Genomic DNA, 17,085 nt, shown 5'->3' on the forward strand with positions numbered 1-17,085 from the left:
TTTGTGTTTGCCTGCCATTGTTTTCAATGGGGTTCGAAGGTGTTCGTCGAACGTTCGATGAACACACCCGCCATTCGACGAACCGAACCGAACTCGAACATTAGGGGGGTGGCTCATCTCTAGTCGGCACATTAACTTTTACATCCGAGATATCCTGTTCCTCTAATTGCAAGTCGAGGTGTGATATTAATACAATTTGATTGTTCAATTCTAAATCCAATAGTACATAGTCATTTATATGGCTATCCACCCCAAACGTTGAAAAAGTGTCTTTTGACTGTCAATAATCGAATAAATCTGTTAATGTCCTTAATCGTCTGGAATAATTCCCCTCTGGAAGTAGGGACAAATTTCACCCCTTTATTGAGAAGAGTAATTTGTGTTTCAGTGAGCACAAAGGGGACAGATTAACAACTGAACCGGGGATATGTTTTTTTTGTTTTAACTCCTTCCCTTTCTCCACTTGCCGTATCAGGTTTGATAGCGGTGTGGATCTATGATGTTTCCTGCACCTCCTCCATTTTTTTGGGGCTTAGGGGTAGAGACTGAAGAATTTGCGGTTGTGTTGAAGTCTGAAGACGAGGGAGGAATCACGATGAATTGTGAATCTGTGATGCCCCTGGACTATTCAGGTTGTCACAGGGTACTGCACAAACTGCCCTCCCCATGCAGTATTCAAATCCCTCATGGTTCTGGGTCCCTGTCTTGCAGTTCTGCCTCCAAGAGCAAATCAAATCCTAGATACACCCTGCACCACACCCACCAGGCACACCAGTGGTCAGCTTAAGCGAAATAGGGCCGCCCACCTAGGGGTCAGGCAGGAGAAGTAGAAGGTGTTAGAGGAGTGAAGTGGTAGCCCTGGAGCTGTGAGGAGCTCTAAGGAAGCTGGGAGTAATGGCTCCCAGGGGAAGCAGACTAGGTTGCAGACGGTGGTCTGGGCCTAGAGGAGTCGGACCCCCGGTCACAGGGGATGGAAGCTAGGTGCCTGGGACCCAAAAAAGAGGACGGTCAGCAGCCTGTTTCTATCACCGGTCCGGGAACGAAGGCATGGCAGGGTACACGGACCCTAGGTCGGGGAGAAGCTTCAGGCAACCCGGCAATTAATCTGCAGAGAACAAGGCTTTTATGGACTGCTCCCACCAGCTCAGAGATTGGGGGCACTAGCGAAACGAGGGGGATAGGGCTTTCCACCCAAGCGGCCCACTGAAATCCCAAGCGTTAGTCCCTGAGAGCAGGCTCCCTCACTTAGCCACAGTGGGGAGCTGGGCCCGGCAAGTTTCAAGCTACCGGGCCACTACGGAGAATCTAAACTTTGTGCCAGGAGGAAGGTCACGGATCACCAGGCAGTACCGCAGGGGACGGGACCCAGACGAGCTCCACTTTGAGGGGTAGCGGCACCCAGAGACTTGGTTTACCTGGTTGTCAGCATCTGCTTATTGGCTGAGTGAGTACCTGAGTGACCCCCCTGCACGGCACCCCGTAGTCTCATCCAGAGTTCTGGGGCCTTCCCCTACTTGTGGAGGGCAATCACACCTTGCTGCCCCACTTTATCACCCTGGATACTCCCAACAGCAGCGGCAGTATTACCTAATTACCGTTCACCATGGGTGGCGTCACGAACTATAACTCCCATGTAAATATACTATTTCACAATTGAGTGTGGCCCCTAGCCCCTGGGTCCGGAGTCCCTCAAGCCAGGAACAAGCACCCCACGGATCCGAGTGGTTTGATCCGCTGCCGGGGCGGCACAAATCTCCCTCCAACGAGGAAAAACTGACCCTCCTATTTGAATCTTCCTGTTCCATTTTGTTCTTTTTAAGTATGGATCTGGGCTTAGAATTCCATCTCCATCTGTAGACCATGTTCGTATTATAGTCTATACAATCTCTATTAAATTTAGATTTCTTTAAATCAATAATAGACTCCTCCAGTTTATCCATATTGGACTGGATACGCTGATTTAATTTGACATACTCATCTTCAGAAATTGTACTCTTCAACAGCTGTTGATTATTGGAAATAAACTTGTCCAAGTCCTTAATAATCCTATTCTCCTCCCGCATAATCAGCTGCATTAATTTAAGTGAACATTCCGTCAGCACAGCATTCCAATCCATCAGAAAACCTTCATTATATACAGTCATATGAAAAAGTTTGGGCACCCCTATTAATGTTAACCTTTTTTCTTTAGAACAATTTGGGTTTTTGCAACAGCTATTTCAGTTTCATATATCTAATAACTGATAGACTGAGTAATATTTCTGGATTTAAATGAGGTTTATTGTACTAACAGAATGTTGCAATCCGCATTTAAACAAAATTTGACCGGTGCAAAAGTATGGGCACCTCAACATAAAAGTGACATTAATATTTTGTAGATCCTCCTTTTGCAAAAATAACAGCCTCTAGTCGCTTCCTGTAGCTTTTAATGAGTTCCTGGATCCTGGATGAAGGTATATTTGACCATTCTTGTTTACAAAACAATTCCTGTTCAGTTAAGTTTGATGGTCGCCGAGCATGGACAGCACGCTTCAAATCATCCCACAGATTTTCAATGATATTCAGGTCTGGGGACTGGGATGGCCATTCCAGAACATTGTAATTGTTCCTCTGCATGAATGCCTGAGTAGATTTGGAGCAGTGTTTTGGATCATTGCCTTGCTGAAATATCCATCCCCTGCGTAAATTCAACTTCGTCACTGATTCTTGCACATTATTGTCAAGAATCTGCTGATACTGAGTTGAATTCATGCGACCCTCAACTTTAACAAGATTTCCGGTGCTGACATTGGCCACACAGCCCCAAAGCATGATGGAACCTCCACAAAATTTTACTGTGGGTAGCAAGTGCTTTTCTTGGAATGCCGTGTTTTTTTGCCTCCATGCATAACACCTTTTTGTATGACCAAACAACTCAATCTTTGTTTCATCAGTCCACAGGACCTTCTTCCAAAATGTAACTGGCTTGTCCAAATGTGCTTTTGCATACCTCAGGCGACTCTGTTTGTGGCGTGCTTGCAGAAACGGCTTATTTCGCATCACTCTCCCATACAGCTTCTCCTTGTGAAACGTGCGCTGTATTGTTGACCGATGCACATTGACACCATCTGCAGCAATATGAAGCTGGAGGTCTTTGGAGGTGGTCTGTGGATTGTCCTTGACTGTTCTCACCATTCTTCTTCTCTGCCTTTCTGATATTTTTCTTGGCCTGCCACTTCTGGGTTTAACAAGAACTGTACCTGTGTTCTTCCATTTCCTTACTATGTTCCTCACAGTGGAAACTGTCAGTTTAAATCTCTGAGAAAATTTTTTGTATCCTTCCCCTGAACAACTATGTTGAATAATCTTTGTTTTCAGATCATTTGAGAGTTGTTTTGAGGAGCCCATGATGCCACTCTTCATAGGAGATTCAAATAGGAGAACAACTTGCAAGTGGCCACCTTAAATACCTTTTCTCATGATTGGATACACCTGCCTATGAAGTTCAAAGCTCAATGAGCTTATAAAATCAATTTAGTTCTTTAGTAAGTCAGTAAAAAGTAGTTAGGAGTGTTCAAATCAAGAAATTAATAAGGGCGCCCATACTTTTGCCCCGGTCAAATTTTGTTTAAATGCGGATTGCTCATTTTCTGTTGGTACAATAAACCTCATTTCAATCCAGAAATATTACTCAGTCCATCAGTTATTAGATATATGAAACTGAAATAGCTGTTGCAAAAACCCAAATTGTTATAAAGAAAAAAGGTTAACATTAATAGGGGTGCCCAAACTTTTTCATATGACTGTACATTTATAGGCGGTTTTTTGATCCTAAGTCCTCTAGGAATCATCAGGCAGTCTATATACCTCTGCAGGTGTGACGCCCTGGTGCCCCAGGTGGTCACACATAGAATAGGCCCCCGCATAATACCTTCCCTCACAGGGTTACACCAAAGCCAACAAAACCCTAGTCACCCCCCCCAGGGTAGGACAGGCACACCAGTGGGCGGGACCAGGCGGAAGGACAATGCCCACCTAGGGGTCTAGAGAATCCGGGGGTGGTAAAAGAGTCAGTTTTCACTGCAGTTTGAAGTTCAAAGTTGGAGGAGTAGGAGTAGGGGTGAGAGAGGAGAAGGTCAAGTGCAAGTGAAGTCAGAGAGCAAAGGAATCGGGGTTGGAGCCCCGGCGTTCTGGCTAAGTGGCAGACGGTGGTCAGTGTATGACAGGAGTCGGGAAGACGGCTGCCGGAGATCCGAGGTGGACCGGGACAGGGTAAGAGCCCGCCGGTACCAACACCAGAGAACCGACCCGGAAACCATGCACAGAGGGGTACTTGGACCCTGAAGCCAGGACTGGAACCAACGGCCTCGCTAATTAACCAATTGAGGACAGGATTATAGGTCCTGTCCCAACCAAAGTCCCAAAAGCAGACAACAGCCCACTGCGGGGGATAGGGCATCCGCCAGGGCCTGGTAGATCCCAAAGGCCAGCGTCAGCGGGCAAGACTCCCAATAGAAGTAACGGGAGCGGGCTCCCGTGTTCCATACCGGGAAGTCCACAAGAAGCAAAAGGAGTGCAGAGGAAAGTGACACAGACCATCACCCCGGGTGAGGGACCAGAATACACCCAGCCACGGAGCTCCGGCCACTGGCACCTTGGTTTACCATGGACTTGTGTGATTTCTTCATTAGGAGTACACCAACATCCCCGCGCCGGCCCCTGCACTCACCATCCTCAGCACAGAGACACTGGGCCCCGGGAAAATCCATCCCTACCCTCGGAGGGTTAACAACAGCTAGCTGCCATCCCAACGCCCCGGGTGCTCCCTAATAGCAGCGGTGGTACCCCATTTTACCACACGCCGTGGGTGGCGTCACGGACTGTATACAATATCCCCACATACCAACATCCCCCATTTTATTTCGAAGTGTCAGCGAGACCCCCCGGTCCGGAGACTCCTCGAGCCACACAACAGATCCGGATCCGTGCAGCCCGGCTGTTGACGTGGGGGCGGTATGTGACGCCCTGGCAAAACCAGGTAGTCACAGATGACTGTACCCCCACCAAGGTTGCAGGAATCATTTCCTCCTTGGGATTACACACACACACTCCCACATGGTGCATATCAGCAGCCGCCTCTCCCCCCCAGTCAGTAGCTGAAAAGAGCAGCAGGGGAGGAGTTCAGTCAGTCGGAGCAGAGCAGTCAGAAGTGTGTCTCCTGGGCTGCCGAGAAAGTTGCAGAGCGGTCAGGGGTTGGAGTCCCTGGACTGCGGGAACAGGTCAGGCACTAGGAGGGGACCCAAAGTTCACTGGGGCAGGGTAGTGGCCCGCCGGCATCGGGAACCTGGAATAGTGCAGGGAAGTGGACTTCCCCCATTCCAACCAGATGAGCTAAGCAGACTACAAGGTGTGTGACGCCCTGGACCCCAGGGGTCACAGGTAATAACATCTACCACATACACACACACCCCCATCCTCTGTGAAGTCACATACATGTCACCCGAAAGGGAGACCTGATGCCTCCCTCAGGGCAAGTAGAGCACACCAGGTGGGCGAAGTCAGGCGGAAAGGCACGCCCACCGAGAAGACTACTGTCCTGGGGCAGGAAGTTCAAAGAGTTGTTTTAGAGTGGAGCTTTGCAGTTGACAGTGAGTGGTAGAGGAGCAGCTATCAGGGACCCGGGTAGGAGCCTGGGCCCCATTAGAGAACGTCAGGCAGGCAGACGGTGGTGGCCGTCTGCAAGAGTACCGGTACAGCAACCGGCGGAACCGTACGGACTGGGCCTGGGTTGGAGCCCGCCGGTCCCGAACCGGGGAGTCAACTGTGTACCGGAGCACCAACAGGAGGGTACTCAGACCCCGTCCTAGCTTAGAAGCCACTGAGTATAGGCAAATTGACTGCTTGCTGGCCGGAACTCACGGGTTCATCCACACCCAAAGTCCCAAAAGAAGGCAAAAGCCCACCGAATCCGGGTGAGCGCCACCGCCAAGGGCCAAACACCCGACGGGCCAGCGTCAAGGGCAACTGAGGGCTCCTCCGGCAGCTCAACGCCGGGGAGCGGGCCTCCACTGCTTAGGCGGGGGGGCGAAACACAAACATCTAGAGGTGCACGGGAAAAGGGGCCACCATTAACCCCACAGGGGACATCAGCAGCCAGCCGCAGGGACCGACCACTTCCGAACTTTGTTTTACCAGTGACTCTGAGTGTGAATCAATCGTGAGTACACCAGTGCCATCCGAGCACGACGCTACACCGCAGCACGGCGCCCTGCACCCCGACGACAACATTATCCCTCACAGTCCCCCACCGGGGCCCCGGGACACACCGCCCCTTCCCACGGAGGGGCTAACATCTCAGCTGCGGCCACAACACCGATCCCGGACGAGCCCGCCATCACTTCAGCTGCAGCGGTGGTGCATCCCCCATCACCACGACCCGTGGGTGGCGTCACAACCCGTTACACAACCACCACCCCCCACCGCCTTCCCTTAACAAGAGTGACGTGGCCCCCGGTCCGGAGGCGCTCGTGCCACCGACAACCCGAGCCCAGACCTCGAGAGGCTCGGCCCGAGCAAGCGGAGGAAGCGGCCGGGCCCCTTTCAGGGTGGTACAGGTGCAGTGCAACAAAAGAGGGCTCCTGCTCATTGCACCATGTGTGGGACCAACACACTCCTCCAAAAGGCTCCCGGTCACCGGCAAGTTGGTTTACAGAGGACTCTGTGTTTCATGACCACACACATCAACCTAGCTTCATCCAACACCAAGACAACTGAACTGTCAGTTTCCTGCTCCCTGCAATCCCTGCCACCACAACTCCCAATTGGGCCCCGGGACTACACCTCCCCTACCTGTGGGGGGGATTCCACCTTGCTGCCCCATACCACCAGTCCCGGGCACAATCCCCAGAGGCAGCGGCAGTGCCACCATCATCACCGCAACCCATGGGTGGTGTCACGGACAATCTCCCTTACCTAATCCCCTGTTTGCTGTGGAGCCTGGGATCACAGACCGGGTCACGCCACTGTGATATCTACAGAAGTGACCCCTTGGCCCGGATCTGAGTACCCCTTATCCCTGGGCGACACAGGTACACAGGGAAGTTGCATCCCACCAAATCCGCAGTTTTTTATTATTAAGTTTGTCCAATGTATGAAATAATCCATCTGCCTCTGTAGACAAGGTTTTATCCAAAGTATTCTTACTGAAAATACTAGCCACCTTTTTCATGTGGCTTTCAATTTCTAAAGGCATATTTATGGGGAGGTTGTCCATCTTATAAAAAAATTTAACAGACAAAACCCCAAAAATAGTCGTATTATCCTTATCTTATGGAAGTAAGCACGGAATAGCCAAAAAACTGAATAGAATAACAAAAAAGCACACTTTCCAGCTCACCAGTCTCTGTTTCTAGATGTCCATTTGGGTCAGTGCATGGTACCCGTGGTTGGCGTCCACAGCTGTCATAATCATTGAAAGGAAGGAGGGAAGGGAAACATATTCAGCACCAATGTCTTAAAACATACTTGAGCTTTATTAAATCACAATGATAAATATATATATGGACTAAACCAATCTCTCCATGTGCCTTACTACACCTTACGCGTTTCAGAGAAGAACTCCTTAATCATATGTAAACTCCACCGTTGAGTGGGAATACTCTGTTACGGTCTGACAGTTGATCCGGGCTCGCAGATCAGCATCAGAGAGTGATCATATGTATCGGAGACTCCGGGATAGGGGTTATAAACATGATACAATTTTGAGAGCCCGTGGGATAGGTCTAGATAAGTCACAGAGTGCATTACTAAAAGAGAATCGGAAACACAGATCTTTGACGAACAATACTATAATTTTCTCTACTCCTTTTTCTGTAGATTTTACTAGAATCTGTAACATGATACAGAAATATTCCCCTATTTTATGTCAGGATTACAAAATAAATAAAATTTTGCAGAGGGGATTAGATTTGTAGCTTTTAAAGGGAGGAGTATTGGCAACACTATCTCCCTTAGTGTAATTTACCGAGGACAGGAAAATAATACCACTTGGCTTAGTTATAAAGGGACCTTCAAATGTGGACAACATAAATGCAATATGTGTAAATTTATCAAGAAAGGAGATCATATATTGGATAATAATGGTAAAACATATAAAATCAAAACCTTTATTAATTGTATCATGACACAATTAGTATATATGGCTAGTTGTGACACTTGTTGCAATTGTACATTGGTTACCACTCGTACTTTGGAGAAACGAATTAGTGAACATGTCTTTTCTGCATCTTTAGAATCCTTGGTAGGACGTACTACTTCTGGACTCGCTAAACATTTTACGGATATACATGAGGGTAATATGAGTTCCTTAAGGGTACAAGGGGTTGAGAGAGTTAACAAACCGTATTGAGGAGGGGATTGGCAGAGCTTCCTATTTGCTAGAGAAGCTTTTTGGATATTAAAACTAAAGGCACGTTATCCTAATTTCCTAGGCATAGTAAGGCATATGGAGAGCTTGGTTTAGTCCATATATATATAAATATATATATATATATACTTTTTATTGTGATTTAATAAAGCTCAAGTTTTTTTAAGACATCAGTGCTGGATATGTTTCCCTTCCCTCCCTCCTTTCAATGATTATGTCTGCTGTTTCTACCCAGTCTGTTTCCCTGAACCTATCCTTTCTGTCTTTGTGCTCTGGAACCAGCCTGTATCCTTCACTTGTGTCCGTACCCACCTGCACCTGTTGTTCTGTCTGCCACAGCAGTCCCAGCTGTACCTATGGTCAATGTCCTGTGCCTAATGTCTTGTGCGACAAGTTCTTTACCTGCCTGAACCGGTGCTCTTGCTCCCATCCAATGTGTTCTTTTTTCTGCCCTGTTTGTTTTGCCAGTGCCCGTCCTGTCTGTGATTATACCATTATATCCATCCTGCTGCCACATAGCTTTGCTCAGCTGCCATAATCCTGAGCACTTTCCTGTGAGTGGCAACTGGAGTTTACCCAGTAGGTGCTTAGTCAAGCCCTTCTCCCATCTGGGATGCCCAGGTCCCCTCTGTGGTCCAGTGGGTCCACTTTCTCTCGCTGCCTAACCACTGTTGAGCAATACATTTTTCTCTGGCTATGAGCTTCGCTGAGTGTGGTCATCTGCCATACTTAGAACATACCTACCTCCATGGACAGCAGAACGTATTCCATACCCCCTGCAGTCGGCATATGCCCTATTAAAAACTCTTTATTTTTTGGGGGTTTTTTGTCAGGCATTCAGTGTGAATGGGGAGATACTGTAGTGTCTGCATCCTGGTCCCTGCACTCTTCCCTCCCTGTAGACCAGCAGGGATACCTATGCCATTACCTCCGTGGCCTGCCTTTTGTGCCTGCAGGCTTGCATGTGTCGCATTGTCCTCTGCAGTTCCGCACATCCATCCTCGTGCTGCAAGGTTCTCTGCTCTCCCGCATGGTCACCCATGTGTCGTGTGGTCCTCTGCTCTCCTGCATAGCCACCCATGTGTGTATCCATTCTCTGTCCTCCCGCACGGCCATAGTCATGCTGTGTGTTCATTAGAATTCTATCCTACTATCTGTGTGTTGGTCCAGCCTGTCTATTCTGGTCTGCCAGTAACAAAAACCAAAGCCGCAGCAGATTAGGGCAGGGTGTATATATATGTAATTTAAACCTCAAGAAAAAAAAACCCCTGTTAAAAAGTAACTTTTAATGAGATAGATTAAAAGATTAAGCCCATAAACACACACAAGTGAATAAAATTACTCAGCAGGAGAATTTTGATAGGTAGGGAAGCTGCAAAGAAAAAGGCATGCAAAAGATCACTCATATAGTAGAAATAAATATACAATTGGCATACTGTTAATGATATAGCAAATACTAGCTGGCTCTTCTAGATACAAATAGACAGTATAGTAAACACATCAATCTGTGAAAGGTGGATACCTAATTTGCTCCCAGCCTGCAACAGATATGTTACGGGGGGGCTGTCTGATAACCTAAAGGAGTATCAGACAGTCAGGGTCCACCGTGCAAAGACTCTGCTGCAGACTATGGCAGAGTGCAATACCTCTGTTAACTCACAGAAGGATATAATAAGTAAGTAAAGCAATTCCTCCCTTACTTGGAGGGTGTGTGGAATGATCTCTGTTAATAATCACAGAGACAAAGGCAATGTGTGCGAAATGGCACCTACCTAGGTCCGCTCTTCTAGTGGTGCAAAAGAGACGAACAGCAGCGTAAGCCGCACAAAGCTCCTACCTGCGTTCGCTCCACTAGTGTGCGAGGACACGAACCACTAGATATGGCACCTGCCTAGGTCCGCTCTTCTAGTGGTGCAAAAGAGACGAACAGCAGCGTAAGCCGCACAAAGCTCCTACCTCTGTTCGCTCCCCTAGTGTGCGAGGATACGAACAACTGCCAGACGCAGTATAAGGATCGTTACCCTAGCGGCAACGTCCACCTACGAGTCGAACTACAAGGCCCAGCCAGACCATGTGCCTCAGGCACCTGCCTATGTCCGCTCCCCTAAGAGGTAAGGATACGGACAGCAGCCGAAGCTGTAAGGGTATGTGCGCATGTTGCTTTTTACCCGCTTTTTACCTGCTTTTTTGCTGCTTTTTCTTCTGCGCTGTTTAATGCCAAAATGGATGTGTTCTTCTATTCAAGCAAAGTCTATGGGAATTTGGGTTTCTTGTTCACACTATGTTGTTCAAAATGCTGCCTTTTTGAGGCAGAACTTTGGTCAAAAACTCAGCTTTTCAAAGAAGCAACATGTCAATTGTTTTTGCCATTTGGGTTTTGCACTGCAAAGCTGAGTTTTTGACCAAAGTTCTGCCACAAAAAGGCAGCATTTTGAACAACATAGTGTGAACAAGAAACCCAAATTCCCATAGACTTTGCTTGAATAGAAGAACACATCCATTTTGGCATTAAACAGCGCAGAAGAAAAAGCAGCAAAAAAGCAGGTAAAAAGCAGGTAAAAAGCAACGTGCGCACATACCCTTAGGTATAAGAACGCTACCCTGCCGGTAGCGCTCACCTAGCATAGACAGAGGAATGCCTAGAGGAACGCGCACAGAGCGTCTACTCTTATGCATGAACCAAGAGGACTGAGCGCCATGCGGCGTGTGTCAGGGTCTTATATAGACTCTGTGCCTCATCCAAGATGGAGGACACCAGAGCCAATACGCTGCCAGAACGACAGGAGTGACGTCATGCTGGCCTATCACCGAGCAAGGCATCACAAGCACATGACCAGCGACCAATCGGCATAGAAGGTGTCAGAGACATGTGACCTCGTGTCAGCGATGATGTCACCCGCACATGTGCAATGGCTCCAAGATAGGACTTAGTCTCCGGCGCTCGCACATGTGCAGTAGCAAGAAATCTGGACTTAGTCTCCAGCGCTCGCACATGTGCAGTAGCAAGAAATCTGGACTTAGTCTCCAGCGCTCGCACATGTGTAGTAGTAAGAAATCTGGACTTAGTCTCCAGTGCTCGCAGCAACCGTAACAAGATAACTCAAGCCAGTAAATAAATTAACGTCATCATCATATATTAATAACCTCTACAGCTGACCCTAATGAGCCCTAGAAGTCCTTACCTATCATTGGAGGGTATGACACCCTTACTGTTTTTGGCACCTCCATTCACTATCGGGAAACGCTAGAGTAACCTTATGAAGACCCAGCTCAGTCTAGAACATCTATCACCAGAATAAAATACCGTGAATTTCGGGTACTTATCTTGAAGGTCGTGTTTAGTCATACAGTGAAGCGCCCAGTCCCATAACGTCCCGACGCGTTTCTCCCCAGTGGTGTATATACTGGGATTCATCAGGGGACACATAATCCCAATAAACCAATAATCCGGGGTCCCAGGTCCAGTAACCCCAGAGAAAAGCTGTTCCAATGTCTGAGGACGATACCTGAATGCATAAGATCCATAGCGATTTTTATAATCCAGTGCAGAATGAGAGTGAGGCTTGGAACACATACCATATGATGCAGATAGAGGGCATAACTCGAGATACATCTTATCTCAACAATCCAGATATTAGATACGAATCAGGATAATGTGCTCACCAAATTCCTCAAAATGGCCAAATAAAATCCTTCATGTTATGGAAGGATAGTTTTCACATGCCGTCCCATTCCGGCTTCAGTCCGTGGAATGCTATGTGTTAGAGATCGAACACGCCCCCAAAGTGACTGGCAGTGGTAAACTTACATCACGGCGTACACCCGTGAGATGCTACATCTTAATGCTAATTGCAAACATAAACAAAGCTGACCGTGCAGCCGAATATCATGGACCTGGTGAACAGCAATCACACATGTGCATTAGAGATATCAGATGCCCAGACACGGCCATACATCATCCTGCCAACTCAGAGGGACCTGCGCATATTGGTCCTGCTAAATAAAGTGCTTACTTATAAATTAGTGGCCTATTTATATTTTTATATCTGTGGATGGATCTGTTGTTGACTCCTTCCTGTTATCTACATTATCTAATATTTGTCCATGAAGCTATTTAGTATGCACATCGAGCTACGTTATGTACAGCTGGCTAGCGTTAGTTCACTAGTTCATTTTGATGTTACTGTGCATGTGTGGGTCCCTCTGCAGAGGCGTATCCAGGGGGGCTGGCGGGGAATCTGCCCCGGGCGCAACTGTCAGCGGGGCGCTGTCGATCTACCTGATGTGACGCAGTGAAAGTCTCCCCGGTGGGTGTGTCTGCCGCCCTGTAGTGGGAGACGCCATTCTCTGAGTGCAGCTGTCACGCTGACAGCCGCACTCATAGAAACTGCAGCGTGCGGCTCCCACTGATCAATTGTCCTTGCATCTTTCAGATGCGAGGACAATTGAAGCGGTGACTTCTGGGTCAGAGAGACGGCGTTAGTGTTATCAGGTCAGCTGATCACACTGCTGACCCGGAAGTCACGGCCGCAGCGCAGAGGTGGCAGAGAGTGCTGATGATAAGTGCTTCAGTGTGGAGTTGAAGACACGGAGGAGGAACAGTATGGGGTGAGGGAGGAGGTATCAATGGACACAGAATGAGGTGACGGAGGAAGGGGAGAGGGAACTATCAGTGGACACAGTATGAGGGGACAGAGAGTGGGGAAGGGGGTAGTATCTATAGACACAGTATGGAGGAGAGAAGATGGGGAGGGGGTAGTATCTGTAGACACAGTATGGAGGAGAGGGGATGGGGAAGGGGCAGTATCTATAGGCACAGTATGAGGGGACAGAGGGTGGGGAAGGGGGCAGTATCTAAAGACACAGTATGGAGGAGAGAGGATGTGGAGGGGCAGTATCTACAGACACAGTATGAGGGGACAGAGAGTGGGGAAGGGGGCAGTATCTATAGACACAGTATGTAGGAGAGAGGATGGGAAGGGGGCAGTATCTATATACATAGTATGGAGGAGAGAAGATGGGGAGGGGGCAGTATCTATAGACACAGTATGGAGGAGAGAGGATGGGGAGAGGGAACTATCTTTGCACACAGTATGTGGTGAGAGAGGATGAGGGGTGATGAAAGGGGGAGAGAGGATGAGGGAAGGTGTATGGGGAGAGAGAGGATGAGGGGTAATGTATGGGCAGAGAGAGGATGAGGGGTAATGTATGGGGAGAGAGAGGGTGAGGGGTGATGTATGGGGAAGGAGAGGGTGAGGGGGGATGTGTACAGACATTGTATAGGGAGTGAGGGGTGCTGTATACAGACATAGTATAGGGTGCGAGGGTGAGGAGATAATGTATAAAGACAGTATGTGGACCGATTGGGTGAATGTATACGGACATGGTTTGGGGAGCAAACGGGAAAGAAATTTTGAGGACACAGAATATACTTATCCGTATATAGTATGCAATTTTTGGCTGGCACTCATAATATATATATTAGTGCTCACTTCAGTTATCCTATTCAGTTATATGTAGTTTTTTTCTGAATGTGAACACAGCTCCGCCCCTTTCGGCCATGTTTTTTCCATCTCCTATATAAGAAAGTCCTTAGTTACCCCTCTCCACCCATAGCAGTTTTTAATTGCAATGAGATGACACACAGTTAGGGTCACAGAGGGACCCCAATATAGAGATATGCCTTGACGAGGCCTTGGGGCTCAGTTACATTGATCAATGTGATTGCTAAATATCTCCTTTTTCCTAATATTCATGGCAGGTATGCAATTCATTATTCACATGTTCAAATTAGCAAGTAGCATTTTTCATTGTATATTCCAATATTTGTCCATATGCTTGAGGCATTATACTATTATCTAAGTTTGATGTGCAGCCTTATCCGTATATAGTATGCAATTTTTTGCTGGCACTCATAATATATATATTAGTGCTCACTTCAGTTATCCTATTCAGTTATATGTAGTTTTTTTCTGAATGTGAACACAGCTCCGCCCCTTTCGGCCATGTTTTTTCCATCTCCTATATAAGAAAGTCCTTAGTTACCCCTCTCCACCCATAGCAGTTTTTAATTGCAATGAGATGACACACAGTTAGGGTCACAGAGCTAGGGACCCCAATATAGAGATATGCCTTGACGAGGCCTTGGGGCTCAGTTACATTGATCAATGCGATTGCTAAATATCTCCTTTTTCCTAATATTCATGGCAGGTATGCAATTCATTATTCACATGTTCAAATTAGCAAGTAGCATTTTTCATTGTATATTCCAATATTTGTCCATATGCTTGAGGCATTATACTATTATCTAAGTTTGATGTGCAGCCTTATCCGTATATAGTATGCAATTTTTGGCTGGCACTCATAATATATATATTAGTGCTCACTTCAGTTATCCTATACAGAATAAAGAGTGACATGGTATGAGGAGCAGGGCAGGATGGGGAATGAGGTGGAAGATTGTATGGACACGCAGGAGGTAGTGAGGAGACAGTAAGGGATAAGAAAAATGTGAGGGGGCACAGAATAGAGACTGGGTAGTGGAGGGGGCGGTATGGAGAGGGAGCAGAATGGGAGGACAGTGTGAGGCCATAGTGAGGAGGGGTGTGATGAGAGAACACAGTATAAAAACTGGGTAGTATAAGGGGACACAGGGTAAAGGACAGTGTGAAGAGGCTCAGTATGAAAAGAAGAGTTAATGTGGGGGGCATGTACCATAAGAGGGACAGTGTGGGGTCATATTTTGTGCAGGGAACTCAGTAAGGGGCCATTATTTATTGTAGGGCACAGTGTAGGGCAGATATTTTTAAATAGGAGTATTCTAATTATTCTGCTATTTTTAGGTGCATTGTGTCGGGATGTGCTGCAGAAGATCGGAGCAGATGGAAATCTGCAGAGACGGGATGTGAATATGAAAAGTCATCATGGCGTCAGAACAAGGTGAAGAATAGAAAGAAACGACTAGAAGCAACATCCTCTATAAGATACCTGAATGTAAATGTTTATTTGTGATACTGACTGTGTCTCATTGTGGCGCCCTGGACAAGCCAGGACGTCACAGGTACTGCAACAACACACCCCACACCCCAGTAAGGCACACCAGTCACAAACGCAATTCCTTGTTGCCTCCCTCCAGGGGCTGATGTCCACACCAGGTGGGGTGGAGCCAGGCGGTTAGCCCCACCCACTGAGGAGTTCACAGTCCTGGAGGCTGGAAAGGAAGAGAGAACAGTTAGAGAGGTGAAAGAGTGAGGAGAAAGTAGTAGTGGAGGAGCAGACTGACCGTGTCCGGGTACATGGCCCGGGCACATACAGCATGGTTGGCAGACGGTGGTGACCGTCTGCAGGAGAGGCCGATTGACGCATAACCGTAAGGACCGGGGACGGGCGGTGTCCCGCCGGTACCAAACCGGGGAGCAAAGAGAAGCCAGCACCATTCGGCAGGGCCTATGGACCTCGACCAGGCTTGGAGTCGCCGTTAAACCAGTTAAATCCGTCAGCGACGGGAACCTCCGGGGTTTCCCAGCAGCAAAGATCCGACTGAAGGCAACCGCTCAACCGTGAAGGGAAATACAGCTACCGCCATAGCTAGAGTTCCCAGGGCCAGAGTCTGCGGGCAAAAAGGGGCTCCTCTGGCAAATACACCACTGGGGAGCGGGTTACCGGTGGGAAGCCATCGGAGCCGAAAACACATCACAGGTGCAGGGAGAGACAGTCATCGCCAACCTACCGGGAGTGACCACTGCAGCCGGCTGTGGGACCCGTCCATCCAGCCGTTTGTTTTACCAGAGACTCCGTCTACGTTATTGGCTGAGTGAGTACCACCGTTCCGTCTGGCACCGCGCTGCCCCCGCGACCCTGCACCTCACCAAACCCCGCCATCCACCTTTCAGTCACCATCACCGGGCCCCGGGACCACCAAATCCCCCTACCCACGGAGGGGAGAGAAACATCTCGGCTGCTCCCTGTCATCGCTCCCGGGATCCCCCGTCCAGAGCAGCGGTGGTGTCCCAACCTCACCACAAGCCGTGGGTGGCGTCACAGACTGACTTCCCAAACCCAAAAATTATCCCCTTTCACTCACGGGTGAGGAGCGCCGCTCGAGTCCCCGGATCCGGCCCACCACTCGAGCCACCGAGCAGCAGTAGCAGCAGCGCCGTACCCGAGCGTGGTGAGCGCAGCATCCCCTCCCCGCCCGCAACATCATCATTAGGCCTCGGTCCCACTTATGCATTGCTTCTGATATGAGAGCAATGGGACCCCCACTGATCAGCTGTTCTTGGTGCAGATGGCCGGAAATGCTTAATTCTGAATCTGCTCCATCTTCTGATATTGTCTGCGGCGGGGTACTGCACACCCGCCTTATTGATTTTAATAGGAGGCTGCTGCCACTATCAGAAGACAGAGCAGATCCAGAACTGAGCACTTCCGGCCATCCCCCACCACCAGCATGGCACCTAGAACAGGCAATTGGCTGGCGTGCCAGGTGCCGGACCCTGACCAATCAGACATTGGTAACCTATCCTAAGGAAAGGCCATCACTGTTAAAGTAGAGGACAATCTCTTTAATAAAGTCTTGTGCCGTCTGACAAGTTAAGGGTTACTATGTTTTATTTATGTTGTTAGGAGCATTAAAGGGGTTGTTCAAGTTTGTGATGAACCTGCAGTCAGTCAATGTGTCA

The sequence above is a fragment of the Anomaloglossus baeobatrachus genome, chromosome 4, assembly GCF_048569485.1.
Source record: "Anomaloglossus baeobatrachus isolate aAnoBae1 chromosome 4, aAnoBae1.hap1, whole genome shotgun sequence".
In the NCBI taxonomy this organism is placed as follows: Eukaryota; Metazoa; Chordata; class Amphibia; order Anura; family Aromobatidae; genus Anomaloglossus; species Anomaloglossus baeobatrachus.